Source organism: Nerophis ophidion, linkage group LG20 (genome assembly GCF_033978795.1).
Source record: "Nerophis ophidion isolate RoL-2023_Sa linkage group LG20, RoL_Noph_v1.0, whole genome shotgun sequence".
In the NCBI taxonomy this organism is placed as follows: Eukaryota; Metazoa; Chordata; class Actinopteri; order Syngnathiformes; family Syngnathidae; genus Nerophis; species Nerophis ophidion.
In genome coordinates this window covers 1,926,683-1,950,597 of record NC_084630.1, presented here as the reverse complement: position 1 = coordinate 1,950,597, position 23,915 = coordinate 1,926,683, and the positions used below count along the sequence as shown (strand labels likewise).

At 43.3% G+C, this 23,915-nt stretch overlaps 1 protein-coding gene and 1 long non-coding RNA gene across 4 annotated transcripts in view; one reads left to right on the top strand and one right to left on the bottom strand.

The window, feature by feature from the left end:
• The window catches only part of LOC133538555 (uncharacterized), a 173,989-nt gene extending 156,505 nt beyond the window's left edge, over nt 1–17,484 (top strand). Inside the window, exon 4 of the long non-coding RNA XR_009803034.1 lies at nt 17,412–17,484. This is a non-coding gene — a long non-coding RNA (uncharacterized LOC133538555). The remainder of the gene's footprint in view (nt 1–17,411) is intronic.
• The window catches only part of psip1a (PC4 and SFRS1 interacting protein 1a), a 594,174-nt gene that overhangs the window by 557,903 nt on the left and 12,356 nt on the right, over nt 1–23,915 (bottom strand). The gene's annotated exons all lie outside the window — the stretch shown is intronic.

Sequence of the window (23,915 nt, the reverse complement as noted above, 5' to 3'; positions counted from 1 at the left end):
TCGCTGGGCCCGAGCTCATCTAAGATGGACTGATGCAAAGTGGAAAACTGTTCTGTGGTTTGACGAGTCCACATTTCAAATTATATATGGAAACTGTGAACATGGTTTCCTCCGGAACAAAGAGGAAAATAACCATCCGGATTGTTATAGGCGCAAAGTTGAAAAGCCAGCATGTGTGATGGTATGGGGGTGTATTAGTGCCCAAGGCATGAGTAACTTACACATCTGGGAAGGCACCATTAATGCTGAAAGGTCCATACAGGTTTTGGAGCAACATATGTTGTCATCCAAGCAACGTTATCATGGACGCCCCTGCTTATTTCAGCAAAACAATGCCAAGCCACGTGTTACAACAGCGTGGCTTCATAGTAAAAGAGTGTGGGTACTTTCCTGGCCCGCCTGCAGTCCAGACCTGTCTCCCATGGAAAATGTGTGGCGCATTATGAAGCGTAAAATAGGACAGCGGAGACCCCGGACTGTTGAAGGACTGAAGCTCTACATAAAACAAGAATGGGAAAGAATTCCACTTTCAAAGCTTCAACAATTAGTTTCCTCAGTTCCCAAACGTTTATTGAGTGTTGTTTAAAGGAAAGGTGATGTAATACAGTGGTGAACATGCCCTTTCCCAACTACTTTGGCATGTGTTGCAGCCATGAAATTCTAAGTTAATTATTTGCAAAGAAAAAAAAATAAAGATTATGAGTTTGAACATCAAATATGTTGTCTTTGTAGCATATTCAACTGAATATGGCTTGAAAAGGATTTGCAAATCATTGTATTCTGTTTATATTTACATCTAACACAATTTCCCAACTCATATGGAAACAGGGTTTGTATTATTGAAGTCACAAATTGCTTTATTTTTTTTTTTTTAACATGCCTCAAAACAGCAGCTTGGAATTTGGGACATGCTCTCCTGAGATAGCATGAGGAGGCTGAGGTGGGCGGGGGGTGTATATTGTAGCGTCCCGGAAGAGTTAGTTCTGCAAGGGGTTCTGGGTATTTGTTCTGTTGTGTTTATGTTGTGTTACGGTGCGGGTGTTCTCCCGAAAAGTGTTTTGTCATTCTTGTTTGGTGTGGGTTCACATTTTGACGCGTATTTCTAACAGTGTTAAAATTGTTTATACTGCCACCCTCAGTGTGACCAAGTATGCCTTGATTGACAATCAATTCACTACCTCGGTCCCTCGCTGTCTCTGCCTCTCCCTCATGTGAATTATATTTTATATAGCGCTTTTCTCTAGTGACTCAAAGCGCTTTACATAGTGAAACCCAATATCTAAGTTACATTTAAACCAGTGTGGGTGGCACTGGGAGCAGGTGGGTAAAGTGTCTTGCCCAAGGACACAACGGCAGTGACTAGGATGGCAGAAGCGGGAATCGAACCTGCAACCCTCAAGTTGCTGGCACGGCTACTCTACCAACCGAGGTATACCGCCCCTCATGAATGTTTCTGTGTGCGCACGCCTTCACAATTTGTTTTGTTTTGAACCCCTCTTAACCCTGTACGTACATTGAAAATACACGCAACCCTGACTCAAAACGACGGACACTTGAAGGATTTAAGAAAACCCCTCCCGGACAGCCCAGACAGTCCTGCAAAAGAGGACGAATGGTCAGTCTATATAACATTTAAAGTCCTTTTTTGGATATATACATCATAATATATGACCATGGCCTTAATACTGTACTGTGAGACTTTTATACCATTACAACCCGAGTATAAACTGTATATATATATGAAAATAACATCTGTGTTGTCATTTACAGTCAATTTAAAATAGAAATACATTATTTTCACTTCTATTTTGTTGTCCCTCGATTACAGCTATTTGCTATACTCCCTTTTGTCAGGTAAGGCATGCTTCATTTTAGTCCAAGTTCACATATCATCAGTACTAATTGGAACTTTTTGCTACGGCTCAGCTGGATATTTATATTTGCAGCGTTCTGTTTATGTGCATGTGAGATTTTTGCCGTCTCATGCCCTTCATTCGGGTCACATGGTGGAGAAAAATGCCCTTGATCGCCTTCCAGCGCGGTTACCTCATTTACCAATAAAGACGTAAGTGCTGCACGTATGAGTTTTGGGGCAACGCGGCGTTCGGCGTTCCGTCCTGGCGGGCCCAGCTGTGGGCGCCGCGGGAGTTGTGAAAAACAGTGCGTGAATGTGGGCCCCCGCGCGGCCAAACACTCTCCGAGATCATAATGAGACCCATGCGTTTGTGCTGTGACACGTAATGCAACGCCGGGTGTTACATTTTTTAACAAGGCTGACAAGGCAGGTAAAATCAAAGCCAACCCCGACTGTATTAGTAAATCACGCCTTTGTCAAACCACCACTTTATTTGTTCCATTGTTGTGCAGTGAAACTACTTTCACAAGGGGGGAGGACTCGGTTTTCCTGAAGACCTTGTACCCGGCATACCTGCGATCTTTGAGTCCGTGTAATTGAAACAAGGCGAGGAGCGGGTCCTTGCCAGCGCGTGGCGGCGCCATTTAAGGCAATGTTTGCGCCGCTAAAGCGGATAATGAGTTCGAGTCTTGGAAGCTGGCACGGCGGCGACTCCAAGCACGAAAGCGCCCGGGGATGCTGTCCCCTTTTTTTCCCCCCTCTGTGAAAAGTTTTAAAACGCCTTACCTCGCAACATGAAACAAAGAGGGCTACCATTCAAAATGCACAGAATCCCAATCTACAAACCCTGTTTCCATATGAGTTGGGAAATGGTGTTAGATGTAAATATAAACAGAATACAATGATTTGCAAATCATTTTCAAGCCATATTCAGTTGAATATGCTACAAAGACAACATATTTGATGTTCAAACTGACTTTTTGTGTGTGTCCCCGGCCAGGTTGATACCAGTGTTTCTTAACCATAGGGCCGGGGCCGGTGTTGGGCCGTGAGCGCCCCCTAGAATGTAATACATCTGTTTTTTTCAGCTGTAGTCTGCAAAGGCCGCAGTGGTAATTAGTTGTAATACACTTTTCTACCACTTGTGGCAGTAATGACAATATAAAACAAACAGAAGTCTGGTGCTAATGTTACAGAGACATTTTTTTAAGCGCACCAATTATGACTAAAGTTGTGAATCTGTATTTTCATTTGCACTTTAATTTTATTGACATTTTAGTTAAGAAACATGCTTATTATTGATTTAGTTTATTCATTTTAGCACATATTGTACAAACCCCGTTTCCATATGAGTTGGGAAATTGTGTTAGATGTAAATATAAACAGAATACAATGATTTGCAAATCCTTTTCAAGCCATATTCAGTTGAATATGCTACAAAGACAACATATTTCATGTTCAAACTGATTTTTTGTGTGTGCAAATAATCATTAACTTTAGAAATTGATGCCAGCAACACGTGACAAAGAAGTTGGGAAAGGTGGCAATAAATACTGATAAAGTTGAGGAATGCTCATCAAACACTTATGTGGAACATCCCACAGGTGTGCAGGCTAATTGGGAACAGGTGGGTGCCATGATTGGCTATAAAAACAGCTTCCCCAAAAAATGCTCAGTCTTTCACAAGAAAGGATGGGGCGAGGTACACCCCTTTGTCCACAACTGTGTGAGCAAATAGTCAAACAGTTTAAGAACAACCTTTCTCAAAGTGACATTGCAAGAAATTTAGGGATTTCAACATCTACGCTCCATAATATCATCAAAAGGTTCAGAGAATCTGGAGAAATCACTCCACGTAAGCGACATGGCTGAAACCAACATTAATTGACCGTGACCTTCCATCCCTCAGACAGCACTGTATCAAAAACTGACGTCAATCTCTAAAGGATATCACCACATGGGGTCAGGAACACTTCAGAAAACCACTGTCACTAAATAAAGTTGGTTGCTACATCTCTAAGTGCAAGTTAAAGCTCCATTATGCTAAGTGAAAGCTATTTGTCAACAACATCCATAAACACCGCCGGCCTCTCTGGGCCCGAGATCATCTAAGATGGACTGATGCAAAGTGGAAAAGTGTTCTGTGGTTTGACGGGTCCACATTTCAAATTTGTTTTTGGAAATATTCGACATTGTGTCTTTCGGACCAAAGGGGAAGCGAACCATCCAGACTGTTATCAACGCAAAGTGTAAAAGCCAGCATGTGTGATGGTATGGGGGTGCATTAGTGCCCAAGACATGGGTAACTTACACATGTGTGATGGTATGGGGGTGCATTAGTGACCAAGTCATGGGTAACTTACACATGTGTGATGGTATGGGGGTGTATTAGTGCCCAAGGCATGGGTAACTTACACATGTGTGATGGTATGGGGGTGTATTAGTGCCCAAGACATGGGTAACTTACACATGTGTGATGGTATGGGGGTGTATTAGTGCCCAAGACATGGGTAACTTACACATGTGTGATGGTATGGGGGTGCATTAGTGACCAAGTCATGGGTAACTTACACATGTGTGATGGTATGGGGGTGTATTAGTGCCCAAGGCATGGGTAACTTACACATGTGTGATGGTATGGGGGTGTATTAGTGCCCAAGGCATGGGTAACTTACACATGTGTGATGGTATGGGGGTGTATTAGTGCCCAAGGCATGGGTAACTTACACATGTGTGATGGTATGGGGGTGTATTAGTGCCCAAGACATGGGTAACTTACACATGTGTGATGGTATGGGGGTGCATTAGTGACCAAGTCATGGGTAACTTACACATGTGTGATGGTATGGGGGTGTATTAGTGCCCAAGGCATGGGTAACTTACACATGTGTGATGGTATGGGGGTGTATTAGTGCCCAAGGCATGGGTAACTTACACATGTGTGATGGTATGGGGGTGTATTAGTGCCCAAGGCATGGGTAACTTACACATCTGTGAAGGCACCATTAATGTTGAAAGGTACATACAGGTTTTGGAACAACATATGCTGCCATCTAAGCGCCGTCTTTTTCATGGATGCCCCTGCTTATTTCAGCAAGACATTGCCAAGCCACATTCAGCACGTGTTACAACAGCGTGGCTTTGTAAAAAAAAGATTGTGGGTACTTTCCTGGCCCGCCTGCACTCCAGACCCGTCTCCCATGGAAAATGTGTGGTGCATTATGAAGCGGAGACCCCGGACTGTTGAACGACTGAAGCTCTACATAAAACAAGAATGGGAAAGAATTCCACTTTCAAAGCTTCAACAATTAGTTTCCTCAGTTCCCAAACGTTTATTGAGTGTTGTTAAAAGAAAAGGTGATGTAACACAGTGGTGAACATGCCCTTTCCCAACTACTTTGGCACATGTTGCAGCCATGAAATTCTAAGTTAATTATTATTTGCTCAAAAAAAAAAAGTTTATCAGTTTGAACATCAAATATGTTGTCTTTGTAGCATATTCAACTGAATATGGCTTGAAAAGGATTTGCAAATCATTGTATTCTGTTTATATTTACATCTAACACAATTTCCCAACTCATATGAACACGGGGTTTGTATGATGGGCGATTATTCAGCTTGCAAGCCATGACCCTAATCTGGCTAGTAGAAGCCTAAGTTTCTATGATAGTCGTTTGATTAGTACCGCTATTGCAGATGTTATGTATGATAGTTGGTGTTGAAATCATTTCAGGAGGGTACTTGTGTCCGGCCTCACCTTGCAAGAGGATCTTAATCCACTAACCAGACCAGATAGCACCTAACTGGCCTCATCCACAGGCTCTCGCTGGTACTGATGGACTGATTGGTGGAGATGGATGCTCTCTGGTGTTGTTGTGCAGCTCCGCCGGGCATTTAAACAGCATTAACGTCGCCGGCCGGGCAAGGGGAAAGAAGAAAAGCGGCCATTATGAACTATGAATGATGGCCTCCTGACAAATCACCGTGTGTCATGATGAATGCAGGTTTTATGACACTGTGCAGTTGTTGGTGTCAGCGGGATGATAGATGGAGCTGCTGGCTCCGCGTGGGGCGGTGGCCTGATGCTCACAGCGCAGGCTTAAGACCCGCCTTTTTCATCAGGCTTTTACCTACAATTTTATTGAAGTCATTCATACTTTGCTCTGTGTCTTAGTTATGCAACATTTTATTTAATTGTATTTATTTATTATATATGTAATATATATTTATTGTTTTTATCTTCATTTTTTTTTACCTTTATTCCTACTCATGGTTCTTAGTATTTCAAAGTTTTAGGGGAGTTTCGGGCGTACAATTTTATTGTAGCATACCGGAAGAGTTAGTGCTGCAAGGGGTTCTGGGTATTTGTTCTGTTGTGTTTATGCTGTGTTACGGGGGCGATGTTCTCCCGAAATGTGTTTGTCAGTCTTGTTTGGTGTGGGTTCACAGTGTGGCGCATATTTGTAACAGTGTTAAAGTTGTTTATACGGCCACCCTCAGTGTGACCTGTATGGCTGTTGAGCAAGTATGCGTTGCATTCACTTGTGTGTGTGAAAAGCCGTAGATATTATGTGATTGGGCCGGCACGCAAAGGAAGTGCCTTTAAGGTTTATTGGCGCTCTGTACTTCTATTAAAAAGTCATTAATTTAACTTTTTGAAATCAATACCGATAATTTCCAATATTACATTTTAAAGCATTTATCGGCCGATAAAATCGGCAGTCCAATATTATCTGACATCGCGAACCTAAATCAAATGTAGGCTCTGCGTGATATTTTTGGACCACGTTTAAGTTATTACATTAGGAATTAGCAAAGGAAATCTATTTTAAATTGATTGGAGAATATGTGGATTGTGTATAATTCAGTGTAAAACTGATTTTTAAGCGATACTAAAGCAGTATTGTGCTTACTTCAAAGAGGTGAAAAGATTCAAACCAAAACGATTTAGTCAAAAAGAAAATCCCTACAAAATGTCAAACCTTTCGTGTTTCCCTGAAGCCTCTTCTGGTTTTTTGATCCGAACAAAAGCCAATACCGATTAGCACGATAATATGATTAACTGACGTTGACTCTCCAAGCCGTCGATGCAAGTTAGCTTTGGAAGCGTGCATGATCGACATCTCATTATTTAGCAGCCGTGCAGAATGGAGGATAGAAATGAACAGGTGACAAAAAAAAAACTTTGCTTTATTCATTGTGGTTTTAGAACAATGGGGGAGAACTTTATCATCCTCATCAACTATGTAAAGATGCATTATGGGTATTATTCATCCATCCATTTTCTACTGCTTATTCCCTTTGGGGTCACGGGGGTTTTTAATCGTGCGGAAGGCGGGGTACACTCTGGACAAGTCGCCACCTCATCGACAAACACCTTATGATATAGTGTCACTGTTAGAAATTGTGTTTAAACTCATGTTATTGCGCAAAACCTGCAAAATATGAACAATTTTTCAATTTTATTTGTTGTCGAGCTGTCAAATTATCTTTTTTTCAATCTGATTAATCACCCGTTTGAATTTTGATTATTCACGATTAATTGCAGTACATTTCTTGTTTAAATTCAATTGGGAAAAAAAAATCCCCAGTATTTTGACGCTGGATGGGTTCGCAGCCGAGTGTGAAGCGGCCGGAATGAGAATCAGCACCTCCAAGTCCGGGTCCACGGTTCTCGCCCCGGAAAAGGGTGGAATGCCATCTCCGGGTTGGGGAGGAGACCCTGCCCCAAGTGGAGGAGTTCAAGTACCTAGGAGTCTTGTTCACCAGTGAGGGAAGAGTGGATGGTGAGATCGACAGGCGGATCGGTGCGGCGTCTTCAGTAATGTGGACGCTGTATCGATCAGTTGTGGTGAAGAAGGAGCTGAGCCGGAAGGCAAAGCTCTCAATTTACCGGTCGATCTACGTTCCCATCCTCACCTATGGTCATGAGCTTTGGGTCATGACCGAAAGGATAAGATCACGAGTACAAGCGGCCCAAATGAGTTTCCTCCGCCGTGTGGTGGGTTCTCCCTTAGAGATAGGGTGAGAAGCTCTGCCATCTGGGAGGAACTCAAAGTAAAGCCGCTGCTCCTCCACATGGAGAAGAGCCAGATGAGGTGGTTCGGGCATCTGGTCAGGATGCCACCCGAACGCCTCCCTAGGGAGGTGTTTAGGGCACGTCCAACCGGTAGGAGGCCACGGGGAAGACCCAGGACACGTTGGGGAGACTATGTCTCCCGGCTGGCCTGGGAACGCCTCGGGATCCCCCGGGAAGAGCTAGACAAAGTGGCTGGGGAGAGGGAAGTCTGGGTTTCTCTGCTTAGGCTGTTGCCCCCGCGACCCGACATCGGATAAGCGGAAGAAGATGGATGGATGGATTAATGGATTTTGACACAAATGCAATATTATTGGATAAAGTCCATTTTTAAAATGTTAACAAACACACATATATCATATACACCAGTGGTCCCCAACCACCGGGCCGCAGAATAATTTTTTGTTAATTTTTATTTGAAAAAAATAATACTCATAATTATATATATATATGATATACATACCGGTGTGTGTGTGTGTATATATATATATATGTATGTATGTATGTTTGTATGTATGTATGTATGTGTATATATATATATATATATATATATATATATATATATATATATAATGGATTCGATTTATATCGCGCTTTTCTATTGTTGGATACTCAAAGCGCTCACATATATATAAATATGGGAGCTGTGAAAGTTAACAAGTTAACTCATGTGATTATTCAAAAATAACAGTGGTACAGTTCATATTTTGTCAATATTCAGTGTTCTATCATTCGTAGAAAACTTTAAAATTCCATTACGTTTTTTAAGGCAGTCTGTCACAACGTTTGTAGCATTCAATCAGACATTATTGTGAGGTTTTGTATTAGTGTTCCTAAAAAAATAGACACATTTTTTTCTCTAAATGTGGCCCTCGAGTCAAAATAATTGCCCAGGCCTGCTATACAGGAATACATTTACGCCCTACTGTGCATTGAAGCACATCAACAGTGTAGAAAAAGGGTTATTTTCTGGCACATTTAAATACAAATTAAAAACGCGTCAGCAATTGAAACATATGTGGTTCTGTCAAAATTGAAATTTCAGAAAACATACAGTATTTCCTTGAATTGCCGCAGGGCATAAAGTATGCGCCTGCCTTGAATTACTGCCGGGTCGAACTCGCTTCGCAAAATAATTAGCGCATGCTTAGTATTACCGCCTGGTCAAACTCGTGACGTCACAAGTGACACTTCCCTTGTCATCATTTTCAAAATGGAGGAGGCTGATTTCAATACCGGTAATTTGAAATCGCATAAAGGGAAGAAGATTAAGAGCTATTCAGTAAGATTTAAGGTCCAAGCTTACATCACACTCAAATTTTTACTGCATGCCTTTGGTAAGTGCCGAAGTGAGAGGAGATTTTAAAATAATAAGCGCATGCTTACTTTTACCGCATGCCTTTGGTAAGAGCAGGAGTGAGAAGAGGCTCTAAATTAATTACTGCCCTGGCGGCAATTCAAGGAAATCTGGTATTAAAAGTGAGGCAGCATGGTGCATGTGCCTCACAATACAAAGGTCCTGAGTTCAGGATTTTTCATTGTGAAGTTTGCATGCTCTCCCCGTGACTGCGTGGGTTCCTTCTGGGTACTCCGGCTTCCTCCCACCTCCAAAGACATGCACCTGGGGATAGGCCCCTCCCACCTCCAAAGACATGCACCTGGGGATAGGTTGATTGGCAACACTAAATGGTCCCTAGTGTGTGAATGTTGTCTGTCTATATGTGTTGGCCCTGCGATGAGGTGGTGACTTGTCCAGGGTGTACACCGCCTTCCGCCCGATTGTAGCTGATATAAGCTCCAGCACCACCCGCGACCCGAAAAGGGACAAGCAGTAGAAAATGGATGAATGGAAGGTCTGAATGTTTAATCTGATTTCCACTCATTTGTAGTACAATTATGCACAATTTTGGAACAAAAAACGACATATTCCTTTGTGGAGAGGCGGAGCCAATGGGCTGACGGCGGGGCAGTGCCCAAGACGGCGGCAAGGAGGCGGAGCATGCGGTGGAGGGGAGAGGCGGGGCATGCCGGGAGCGACGCCGCCGCAATCGAATTCAGATTTGACTCTTGTTTATTCTTACAATAAATCAAGTCTTTTGCCGGGTTGCTTTTCAGCTGCTCGCTCTTCGGTCGCTTTCGTCGTCGCTTTCGTCGTCGCTTTTGTCGTCGCCGTCTTCTCCCTGTCGCTCTTGGACTGCATGTGCCGCGGACTCTCCAACTCCTTTCGCTGTTCTCCTCTCCTTCTCCTCTTTTATACATTGTCAGGAGAAATGTTAAAGGAGAACATTATCACAATTTCAGAAGGGTTAAAACCAATAAAAATCATATTTTATTTTTCGAAGTTTTTGTCAAAATTTTACCTATCACGCAATATCCCGAAAAACTGCTCCAAAGTGCCTGATTTTCACCATCGCTATATCCACCCGTCCATTTTCCTGTGACGTCACTGCGTGATGCCAATACAAACAAACATGGCGGGTAGAAGAGAAAGATATAGCGACATTAGCTCGGATTCAGACTCGGATTTCAGCGGCGCAAGCGATTCAAAAGATTACGAATGCATTGAAACGGATGGTTGGAGTGTGGAGGCAGATAGCGAAAACGAAATTGAAGAAGAAACTGAAGCTATTGAGCCATATCACGACACACAACGGCAACGAGGACGAATTCGGCGATCGCCTTCTAACCAACGATTGCATCTTTTGACCACTGGTGCAACTTGAATCTGTCGATTGGTATGTGTTTGTTTGGCATTAAATGTGGGTGGAGGGAAAGGCCGGATGCAAATATAGCTACAAATGAGGCATAATGATGCAATATGTACATACAGCTAGCCTAAATAGCATTTTAGCATCGATTACTTTGCAGTCATGCCGTGTCCAAAAATGTTTGATTAGTACATAAGTCAATAATATCAACAAAACTCACCTTTGTGATTTCGTTGACTTTATCGTTGGAAATGCATCTGCTTTGAGTGTCGCAGGATCGCTATCGTCGGTAGCGATGCCGCCGACAGAACAGAACAAACGAGGGACTTTCGCATCTTTTGACAACTGGTGCAACTTGAATCCGTCGATTGGTATGTGTTTGTTTGGCATTAAATGTGGGTGGAGGGAAAGGCTGGATGCAAATATAGCTACAAATGAGGCATAATGATGCAATATGTACATACAGCTAGCCTAAGTAGCATTTTAGCATCGATTACTTTGCAGTCATGCCGTGCGCAGATATGTCTGATTAGCACATAAGTCAATAACATCAACAAAACTCCCTTTTGTGATTTTGTTGACTTTATCGTTGGAAACGCATCTGCTTTGAGTGTCGCTGGATATCCACCCATCTCTGTCGTAGCATCGCTATCGTCGGTAGCAATGCTACGACAGAACAGAACAAACGAGGGACTTTCGCATCTTTTGACCACTGGTGCAACTTGAATCCGTCGATTGGTATGTTTTTGTTTGGCATTAAATGGGGGTGGAGGGAAAGGCTGGATGCAAATATAGCTACAAATGAGGCATAATGATGCAGCTAGCCAAAATAGCATGTTAGCATCGATTAGCATGCCGTGACCATTGTGTCTGATTAGCACACTCCACGTAGGTCAACTTGAGTCCGTCCCTGATCGTGTTGTTAGACCCTCCGACAACACACCGACGAGGCATGATGTCTCCAAGGTACGGAAAACAGTCGAAAAAACGGAAAATAACAGAGCTGATTCGACTTGTGTGTGTAATGTGTTTGAGAAAATGGCGGCTTGCTTCCTGTTTTGACGTCACTGTTGGGAACTCGCATGTCTGCTGTTGTGTGTCCCCGAGCATGCAAGAATCCAGGAGAGTTGAGTGAAGGTAAGAATATTTAATACTCATAAGAAAATAACAAAAGCAAACATAAAGCAGTCGTGCAGATAAACGTTTTCAACATAGATTTTATCATCGAGTACTGAGGAGTGCTCCAGTGAAACATCAATAGACACTAGTGTGATTGACAGCAGGTGTGAACCGCTGCCAATCAATGAAAAGAAAAAACAACAGTGTTCCGTGAATAAAACAGGAAATACAACAAAATAAGAGCACTGAACAGGAAGTAAATACTAAAACACGAAAAACTAACAGAAATGAAGTGACAGATTGTCACAGTCACGGGTGAAAGGTCATCGCTCCAACAGCGAACAATTGAAAGGCGTTTCAATCGCCAAATTCACCCATTTAGAGTTCGGAAATCGGTTAAAAAAAACATATGGTCTTTTTTCTGCAACATCAAAGTATATATTGAGGCTTACATAGTTCTGCTGATAATGTTCCCCTTTAATAATTTCCTGGTGTGTGAGCCACGCACCTGAATTCGATTGCGGCGGCCCCGCCTCTCCCTTCCGCCGCATGCTCCGCCTCCTTGCCACCATCTTGGTCAGGGCTGCAGCATGCCCCGCCTCGCCGTCGGCCCGTTGGCTCCGCCTCTCCACATCCTTCTTGGAAAAGCTTTGACCAGAACATTTACGGTAAATAGTTTGTGGAAAACACAGTTGACGAACCCTGCCTTTTTTTTTTTTACCCCAATTGTATCATAAAATAATAAATGCACTATTTTTTGGAGTATCAAAATACATCCGAGGAGTAGAGTGGCATGTACCAGCAACAACAATAATAAACTAAGGGGGGGGGGGGGGGTTAAAAATGCTTTTTTTGTATGAGATCGGTAATTGCAGCCCAATTTTTGTCCCCACATAATTACACGCTCGCATACATTTGTTTGAAACCTCATCTGTTCTTTTTTTTTTTATTTGGAAGACCCTCCTCATGTGATCTGATTAGTATTCTTACATAGGACCCCGGCCCCAATTCCACCCAGCCTGACCACAATGTTCCGGTCGTTTGATTGGGATGGAGATTCACTGAGCTGGAATCATAACTCCGGTCAGTTAAAAGCCACGTGGCTCCCATAATGCACCGGGGCGGGGGGGGAACAAAGGTGGCCCAATTAGTGCGCCGGCCCCATTAGGTAGCTGAGTCAAAGTGTTTTTCTTCTCCGTCCTCCCAATTCGCAGACAACGCCATCGCTTTATGACACACATTTATTTGTGATCTGCAAGAAAAAAAAACATCCAGTCTGCTGTACTGTTGCAGTCAGAGGTGGTGGGTCCAGGAGGGGGTGCCATACATCACAGACTGGGCAGGCTTTTCTATTAACTGAGTTGTGCACACACACACACACACACACACACACGTTCCTTGAGTTCATAACTGCCTGGTATTGTGGAGTGGAGCACGTTAATTATCATCCAGCAACACAGAATACTGAGAAAATCTGGGAACAAAAATCTATTTTAGCTGTGAAGGGGGAGTAATTACGCTTTTTATCCTCAACAATATTCTGTCCTGGTGTTGTCTTTGTCCTCTCTAGCCCACCGTGTGTGTGTGTGTGTGTGTGTGTGTCTATGCATATTATGTGTATATATACATATATGTATACACACATATGTGTTTTGTGTGTGTAAATGTGTTTGTATACATATATATATATATATATATATATATATATATATATATATAGTGTGTGTGTGTGTGTGTGTGTGTGTGTGTGTGTGTGTGTTCTAACAATGCTGACTTAGTGGGGACCTCGTGTTATGATCCGCCGCCCGGATCATATATGGTTTTGGTTTTTGAGTCTTTTTGTGTTTTGTTGATCGCTTTGGACTCTTCCTGTTCTTAGTTTTTGCACTTCCTGTTTTATCCTGCTCTTGTTTGTTAGGCGCACCTGTGTTCTGATTATTGCTTCTGTATTTAAAGGGGAACATTATCACCAGGGGCTTCACGGTGGCAGAGGGGTTAGTGCGTCTGCCTCACAATACGAAGCTCCTGCAGTCCTTTGTTCAATCCCAGGCTCGGGATCTTTCTGTGTGGAGTTTGCATGTTCTCCCCGTGACTGCGTGGGTTCCCTCCGGGTACTCCGGCTTCCTCCCACTTCCAAAGACATGCACCTGGGGATAGGCCCCTCCCACCGCCAAAGACATGCACCTGGGGATAGGCCCCTCCCACCTCCAAAGACATGCACCTGGGGATAGGCCCCTCCCACCTCCAAAGACATGCACCTGGGGATAGGTTGATTGGCAACACTAAATGGTCCCTAGTGTGTGAATGTTGTCTGTCTATCTGTGTTGGCCCTGCGATGAGGTGGCGACTTGTCCAGGGTGTACCCCGCCTTCCGCCCGATTGAAGCTGAGATAGGCGCCAGCGCCCCCCGCGACCCCAAAAGGGAATAAGCGGTAGGAAATGGATGGATGGGCATTATCACCAGACCTATATAAGCGTCAATATATACCTTGATGTTGTGGGGCGGCATAGCTCGGTTGGTAGAGTGAGTGGCCGTGCCTGCAACTTGAGAGTTGCAGGTTCGATTCCCGCTTTTGCCATCCTAGTTACTGCCGTTGTGTCCTTGGGCAAGACACTTTACCCACCTGCTCCCAGTGCCACCCACACTGGTTTAAATGTAACTTAGATATTGGGTGTCACTATGTAAAGTGCTTTGAGTCACTTGAGAAAAGCGCTATATAAATATAATTCATGTGAATTATGCAAAATTATTTAATTTTGGTCCCCCATCAACCGTATTAACTCTTTTTCCCCAGGGTCCCCAGTAAGTATGATCAGCACATTACTTCATCAATCCAGAGATTTAAAGATGTGTATGAGCTAACTGGGCAGTGGACATATTGCCTATTTTTTTTGTTATGCCTCGACAACCAAAGGGTGGTCCCCACAAGTCACGATCAAAAACTTGGTCCCCATTCCAAATGACAACCTGTGTGTGTGTGTGTGTGTGTGTGTGTGTGTGTGTGTGTGTGTGTGTGTGTTCTGGCAATGCTTACTTAATGGGGACCTCGCTCTGTTTACACAGTCACCTTTATAGGACCTCTGACGGTATAGGGACAAAAAAACAGGTCCCTTAGAGTGAAACCTTTTTAAATGATAGTCAGATCCAGTCTGAAGATGCCGAAGTGATTTTTAAGCTTCAGCCCATAAAACATGTTTACTGTGTATGCTCATGTGGATTATGCAAAATCATTTAATTTTGGTCCCCCATGAACCGTATTAACTCTTTTCCCCCAGGGTCCCCGTTAAGTATGATCAGCACAATACTTCAACAATCCAGAGATTTAAAGACGTGTATGAGCTAACCGGGCAGTGGACATTTTACATTTTACCTCATTTTTTATATGCCTCCACAATCTGTAGAAAGGGTGGTCCCCACAAGTCCTGAACAACAACTTGGTCCCCACAAGTCCTGAACAACAACTTGGTCCCCACAAGTCCTGAACGACAACTTAGTCCCCACAAGTCCTGAACGACAACTTGGTCCCCATTCCAAATGATAGCCTGTGTGTGTGTGTGTGTGTGTGTGTGTGTGTGTGTGTGTGTGTGTGTGTGTGTGTGTGTGTGTGTGTGTGTGTGTGTGTGTGTGTGTGTGTGTGTGTGTGTGTGTGTGTGTGTGTGTGTGTGTGTGTGTGTGTTCTGGCAATGCTGACTTAATGGGGACCTCGCTCTGTTTACACAGTCACCTTTAAGGGACCTCTGACGGTATAGGGACAAAAAAACAGGTCCCTTAAAGGGAAACCTTTTTAAATGATAGTCAGATCCATTCTGAAGATGCCGAAGTGATGTTTACTGTGTATGCCCATGTGGATTATGCAAAATCATTTAATTTTGGTCCCCCATGAACCGTATTAACTCTTTTCCCCCAGGGTCCCCGTTAAGTATGATCAGCACAATACTTCATCAATCCAGAGATTTAAAGACGTGTATGAGCTAACCGGGCAGTGGCCATTTTACATTTTACTTCATTTTTTATATGCCTCCACAATCTGTAGAAAGGGTGGTCCCCACAAGTCCTGAACAACAACTTGGTCCCCACAAGTCCTGAACGACAACTTAGTCCCCACAAGTCCTGAACGACAACTTGGTCCCCATTCCAAATGATAACCTGTGTGTGTGTGTGTGTGTGTGTGTGTGTGTGTGTGTGTGTGTGTGTGTGTGTTCAGGTGAGGAGTTATTTCTGCATCTGGCTTGAGGTTCCTCCGAGCTTTTTACATAATCAAATCAATATTGCTATGATTCAGCCCCTGGCAACAAGTTTCACCGGTGATGTTTGGCAGCTTACGAGATAAAAAATGAAAAAAAGACGGAGTGAGAAGAAAAAAATAACACTAAACAAAGAAAAAAAAAAACCTTAGTTAAAAATCTCTGGGTTATTGATTTTCTTTTTTTGACTTTTTTGGGGTTTTTTTTTCATTTTCTTTACCATTCCTTTTAATACAAGCAGACTCTCCTTCGCATTTGTTGTGTTTCTCGTGGTTGGTCTCACAGTTGCTTCAATCTTTCAGCTGTATTTTTTCACCTGAGCATTTTTTGCATACAACCCGATAACATTGTAGTCGTAGTCACTTTCATACAGTCGAACTTTCGTGTTAAATGTTGGATAGCAGTGGCGGGCCGTGCGTTTCCCACCTAGGCCTTCAGTGCACTGCAAAAAGTCAGTGTTCAAAAAAAAAGAACAAAAATAGGGGTATTTTATTTGAACTAAGCAAAATTTCCTGCCAGTAGAACAAGAACATTTGGCTTGTCAAGACTTTCCAAAACAAGTACAATTAAAGCTGCAAGCAGCGATGGAAGGGACTGCTTTGGCTGCTGCCCCCGCGACCCAAGCCCGGATAAGCGTTAGCTATAGCCGGCAGCCATCTTAAAGGGGAACATTATCACAATTTCAGAAGGGTTAAAACCAATAAAAATCAGTTCCCAGTGGCTTATTTTATTTTTCGAAGTTTTTTTCAAAATTTTACCCATCATGGAATATCCCGAATAAAGACTTTAAAGTGCCTGATTTTCGCTATCGTTAAATCCATCGTCCATTTTCCTGTGACGTCATTTAGTGATGCCAACATGGCGGATAGCACAGCAAGATATAGCAACATTAATTCGGATTTCAGCGGTTTAAGCGATTCATCAGATTACGCGTGTATTGAAACGGATGGTTGGAGTGTGGAGGCAGATAGCGAAAACGAAATTGAAGAAGAAACTGAAGCTATTGAGCGAATAGCTATTGAAGCTATTCAGCGATCGCCCTCTAACCAACGATTGAGTGTCGCAGGGTATCCATACATCTCTGTGCCATGTCTTCCATAGCATCGCTGGTAAAATGTGCAGGAACAACTTAAATCTGTCGATTGGTAAGTGTTTGTTTGGTATTAAATGTGGGTGGAGTGAAAGGCTGGATGCAAAAATAGGTACAAATGCACATACGGCTAGCCTAAATAGCATGTTAGCATCGATTAGCTGGCAGTCATGCCGCAACCAAATATGTCTGATTAGCATATAAGTCAATAACATCAACAAAACTCACCTTTGTGATTTTGTTGACTTTATCGTTGGAAATGCATCTGCTTTGAGTGTCGCAGGGTATCCATACATCTCTGTGCCATGTCTGTCGCAGCATCGCCGGTAAAATATGCAGACGAGGGACTTTTGGATCTTTGGACACAGGTGCAACTTAAATCCGTCGATTGGTAAGTGTTTGTTTGGCATTACATGTGGGTGGAGGGAAAGGCCGGATGCAAATATAGCTACAAATGAGGCATAACGATGCAATATGTATATACAGCCTAAATAGCATGTTAGCATCGATTAGCATGCCGTGCTAATCGATGCACTTTCCACGTAAGTCAACTTGAATCCGTCCCTGATCGTGTTGCATGACGTCTCCAAGGTACGGAAAACAGTCGAAAAAACGGAAAATAACAGAGCTAATTTAACTCGATGTTTGTAATGTGTTTGAGAAAATGGTGTGACGGACTCCCAGCCGTCCTCATGTGGGTTGCGGTGACACTGGACCCACGAGGCGTCGTAGCAGGTTTGATTCGCTTTTATTCTTTCAGCAAATCTGTCTTCGGGCCAGTTGGGCGTGCCCATTTCTAGTGCGCCGGCCCTGCTACCTAGTCGCGCTGCACCTTTTGGTGCTCGCCTGCTGCATCTGTGGCGGGGACTCATCTTGGCGTGCTCTGTTGTCGTGCTCGTGGTCGGGTTGCCGTGGTTTCCTCCCGTCTCTCCCGATCATGCCCCCTTCGCCTATCTTAAAGTCTAGGACCAGATGCGCAGATTGTGAGCAGGTGTGTGTCCTACGCACCTGACTCCGATTGCTGTCCTCCTGCCGTCCATTTGGCTGTCATCTGTTTTAATCCATCCATTTTCTACCGCTTGTCCCTTTCGGGGTCACTGGAGCCTATCTCATCATTCGGGCAGAAGGTGTATGAGACACAATTGTGTCAAACTCATGATTTTTTAGAAATAATAGTACCCCGCCTTCTGCCCGAATGCAGCTGAGATAGGCTCAACCACACACCGCCACCCCAAAAGGGACAAGCGGTGGGAAATGGATGGATGGATATTAAAAGTGAAAACATTTAATATCTGAACTCACCATTTATAGAGTGGTCCCCCTCGTCGTCAGCTTATTCCAGTAAAAATGGCGGGCATTTCCTCATTTCATCCCAAGATGCAGTTTCTCTTTAAATATCCTTCTTGAAAATGGCCTTCCAAATATATATATCTGCCGGTCTGGCTACGGCGCAACACTTCCCGCTCAATTGCAACTTGGGAATGGATACTCACTTCGGAAGGAGGCTGCCGTGCCAGAAACCTGAGGGTTGCAGGTTCGCTCCCCGACTCTTGACATCCAAATTGCTGCCGTAGTGTCCTTGGGCAGGACACTTCACCCTTGCCCCCGGTGCCGCTCACACTGGTGAAGGAATGATAGGTGGTGGTCGGAGGGGGCCGTACGCGCAAACTGGCTCCAACTACTTCTCTCCTCCCAGCTGCTGCTAATAAAGGGCGACAGGTGATTAGATAACAGGGCCCACCTGGGCCATCTACGCACCTGTCGCTGTCTCCGAGGCCGGTCCTGGCACACCCTGTTCCGCGGCAGGCCCGCAGGCCACACCCCCTTCCACACTAGCAATTCAAATAAAAATGTATCAAAAGTCTACATAACACACTTTGTCATATGCACAATTAAAATAGATTAAGGCTACATTAAGGCCCGGCTGGCATCTGTAGGAATACTATTCCAGAGTTTAGGAGCATCAAACTAAAATGCAGCCCCACCATGTTTGGTCCTGACTCTGGGCACCAACAGAAGACCACTCCCTGAGGTTCTCAGACCCCGAGATGGTTCATATGGCTTCAACATGTCCGAGATGTATTTTGGAATAAGACCATGAGAAAACTTCTACACAAACAAAGCTGTTTTAAAGTCTATTCTCTAAACAACAGGAAGCCAGTGCAGCGACCTAAGCCAGTGTTTTTTAAACCTTTTTTGAGCCGAGGCCCATTTTCTGCATTGAAAAAATCTGGAGGCACACCACCAGCAGAAATCACTAAAAAACATCAGTAAAACGTCATTGTTGCAATTGTTGGATATGACTTTAAAGCATAACCAAGCATGCATCACTATACAGTAGCTCTTGTCTCAAAGTAGGTGTACTGTCAGCACCTGTCACATCACGCCCTGACTTATTTAGACTTTTTTGCTGGTTTCCTTTGTGTAGTCTTTTAGTTCTTGTTTTGCGCTCCTATTTTGGTGGCTTTTCCTCTTTTTTTGGTGTTTTCCTGTAGCAGTTTCATGCCTTCCTTTGAGCGATATTTCCCGCATCTACTTTGTTTTGGCAATCAAGAATATTTCAGTTGTTTTTATCCTTCTTTGTGTGGACATTGTTGATTGTCATGTCATGGTTGGACACCATCTTTGCTCCACAGTAAGTCTTTGCTGTCGTCCAGCATTCTGTTTTTGTTTACTTTGTAGCCAGTTCAGTTTTACTTTCGTTCTGCATAGCCTTCCTTAAGCTTCAATGCCTTTTCTTAGGGACACTCACCTTTTGTTTATTTTTGGTTTAAGCATTGGACACATTTTTACCTGCACCCTGCCTCCCGCTGTTTCTGACATCTACAAAGCAATTAGCTCCCGACTGCCCCCTACTGATATGGAAGAGTATTACACAGTGACTGTGCAGACTATAATTACTACTTTGCAAAAAATATTTTTAATCCCAATAGGTGAATTTCAGATAATTTCCCACGGCACACCAGACTTTATCTCACGGCACAGATATTAAAAACACTGACCTAAGAGCTGGACTAATGTGGTCGTATTTCTCGGTTCTAGTCAGGACTCGAGCAGCAGCATGCAGGACACTAGAGAGCCTAGTGCGAATGCCCTAACCTGCTGGAGACAACGACACGACTTATTCTTTCTAAGTCGGATTTTAACATTTTTCTTCTGATTTTGGCAATATTTTACAGGTGGTAAAAAAGCTGCCGATGTTATTGCCCTAACTTTGCTGTAAAGGTCAGCGTTCATAGATGACAAACTCTGTCCCTAATCAGGGTTTTATGCTGCACATTCCAATTATTCATGAGTGAGATCAGCAAATACTATAATAACTGTTCATTTTCCAATGTATTTATGGCGAGTGGCATTGACAGTTTAACAATATCAACACAACGTTTAAACTTTACTACATACAATTGTTTGAGCGAAACTAATTAAATAGTACACAATAACTACATTAAAGTCAAAACTACTATCTGCTACTCTTTTAAAGCATTTGGTGTTTGGCCTCAAAGTCATCCTGTGTCTGTAGAATTGTTTTGTTAACATTATTTTAAGGAAATAAAAATATCAAACTAATCACTCTAGTATTGATCAAATACTGATACTACACTTGATATCAACACCACCAATTTATTCTGCTCTGTTTTTACCTGTGGTGGACCGACTGTGACAATGGTGACACACCAGGAGTTGTTATATTATCTATCCTCTCTATAACTTTCATTAATCTACTTTTTAATTTCCTGTTGGGGTGGTATAACAACTTGAGGGTTCCAGGTTTGATTCCTGAAGAATTTGAGGTGATGAAGGAAAACAATTAAGAGAGGAACCATCCATTATCCATCCAGCCATCCATCCATTCTGTGCCTTTGATCAGCATGCCATCCTTTCCTCACTTGTCTGTGAGGAATTTGAGGTGACGAGGGACAATAGTTGGGAGAGGAAACATCCATCCATGCATTTATGCATCCATCCATTCATCAAATCATCCATTCTTTTAGTCCCTTTGATCAGCATGCCATCCTTCCCTCTTTTGTCTGTGAGGAATTTGAGGTGATGAAAAATAGTTGGGAGAGAGAACATCCATCCATCCATCCATCCATCCATCAATTCATCCATCATTATAGTCCCTTTGATCAGCCTTACATACTTCCCTCATTTGTTTGTGAGAAATTTGAGGTGTTGAGGAACAATAGTTGGGAGAGGGAACATCCATCCATCCATCCATCCATTATTTTAGTCCCTTTGATCAGCATGCCATCCTTCCCTCATTTTTCTCTAAAGAATTGGAGGTGATGGACAACAATCCTATCATCTATCCATCCATTTTTTGGTCCCTTTGATCAGCATCCCATCCTTCCCTCATTTGTCTGTGAAGAATTTGAGGTGTTGAATAGTTGGGAGAGTGAACATCCATCCATCCATTCATACATCCATACTTTTAGTCCCTTTGATCTGCATGCCATCCTTCCCTCATTTTTTGTGAGGAATTTGAGGTGATAAGGGACAATAGTTGGGAGAGGGAACATCCATCCATCCATCCATCCATCATCCATCTTTTTAGTCCCTTTGATCTGCATGCCATCCTTCCCTCATTTGTCTGTGAGGAATTTGAAGTGATGAGGGACAATAGTTGGGAGAGGGAACATGCATCCATCCTTTCATCAATTCATTCATCATTATAGTCCCTTTGATCAGCCTTCCATCCTTCCCTCATTTGTCTGTGAGGAATTTGAGGTCATGGGAGACAATATTTGGGAGAGTGAACATCCATCCATCCATGCATCCATCCATTCATCCATCTTGTTAGTCCCTTTGATCAGCATGCCATCCTTCCCTCATTTGTTTGTGAGGAATTTGAGGTGATGAGGGACAATAGTTGGGAGACGGAGCATCCATCCATGCATTTATGCATCTGTCCATTCATCCAGCATGCCATTCGTCCCTCATTTGTCTGTGAGGAATTTGAGGTGTTGAAAAATAGTTGGGAGAGAGAACATCCATCCATCCATCCATCGTTATAGTCCCTTTAATCAGTCTTCCATCCTTCCTTCATTTGTTTGTGAGGAATTTGAGGCGACGAGGGACAATAGTTGGGAGAGGAAACATCCATCCATGAATTTTTGCATCCATCCAGTCATTCATCAAATCATCCATGTTTTTAGTCCCTTTGATCTGCATGCCATCCTTCCCTCATTTGTCTGTGAGGAATTTGAGGTGATGAGGGACAATAGTTGGGAGAGGGAACTGTTTTTCATGCATTCATCCTTCCATCCATCCGTCATTTTAGTCCCTTTGATCAGCATCCCACCCATCACTCATTTATCTGTGAAGAATTTGAGGTGTCGAACAATAGTTGGGAGAGTGAACATCCATCCATCCATTCATGCATCCGTGCTTTTAGTCCCTTTGATCAGCATGCCATCCTTCCCTCATTTGTCTGTGTGGAATTTGCGGTTATGAGGGACAACAATTAGGAGAGAAACTATCCATGCATCCATCTTTTGTGTCCCTTTGATCAGCATGCCATCCTTCTCTCATTTGTCTGTGTGGAATTTGAGGTGATGAGGGACAATAGTTGGGAGAGGGAGCATCCATCCATGCATTTATGCATCTGTCCATTCATCCAGCATGCCATCCTTCCCTCATTTGTCTGTGAGGAATTTGAGGTGTTGAAAAATAGTTGGGAGAGAGAACATCCATCCATCCATCCATCGTTATAGTCCCTTTAATCAGTCTTCCATCCTTCCCTCATTTGTTTGTGAGGAATTTGAGGTGATGAGGGACAATAGTTGGGAGAGGGAACATCCATCCATCCATCCATCCATCATCCATCTTTTTAGTCCCTTTGATCTGCATGCCATCCTTCCCTCATTTGTCTGTGAGGAATTTGAGGTCATGAGGGACAATATTTGGGAGAGTGAACATCCATCCATCCATGCATCCATCCATTCATCCATCTTTTTAGTCCCTTTGATCTGCCTTCCATCCTTCCCTCATTTGTCTGTGAGGAATTTGAGGTGATGAGGGACAACAATTAGGAGAGAAACTATCCATGCATCCATCTTTTGTGTCCCTTTGATCAGCATGCCATCCTTCTCTCATTTGTCTGTGAGGAATTTGAGGTGATGAGGGACAATAGTTGGGAGAGGGAACATCCATCCATGCATTTATGCATCTGTCCATTCATCCAGCATGCCATCCTTCCCTCATTTGTCTGTGAGGAATTTGAGGTGTTGAAAAATAGTTGGGAGAGAGAACATCCATCCATCCATCCATCGTTATAGTCCCTTTAATCAGTCTTCCATCCTTCCTTCATTTGTTTGTGAGGAATTTGAGGCGACGAGGGACAATAGTTGGGAGAGGAAACATCCATCCATGAATTTTTGCATCCATCCAGTCATTCATCAAATCATCCATGTTTTTAGTCCCTTTGATCTGCATGCCATCCTTCCCTCATTTGTCTGTGAGGAATTTGAGGTGATGAGGGACAATAGTTGGGAGAGGGAACTTTTTTTCATGCATTCATCCTTCCATCCATCCGTCATTTTAGTCCCTTTGATCAGCATCCCACCCATCACTCATTTATCTGTGAAGAATTTGAGGTGTTGAACAATAGTTGGGAGAGTGAACATCCATCCATCCATTCATGCATCCGTGCTTTTAGTCCCTTTGATCTGCATGCCATCCTTCCCTCATTTGTCTGTGAGGAATTTGCGGTTATGAGGGACAACAATTAGGAGAGAAACTATCCATGCATCCATCTTTTGTGTCCCTTTGATCAGCATGCCATCCTTCTCTCATTTGTCTGTGTGGAATTTGAGGTGATGA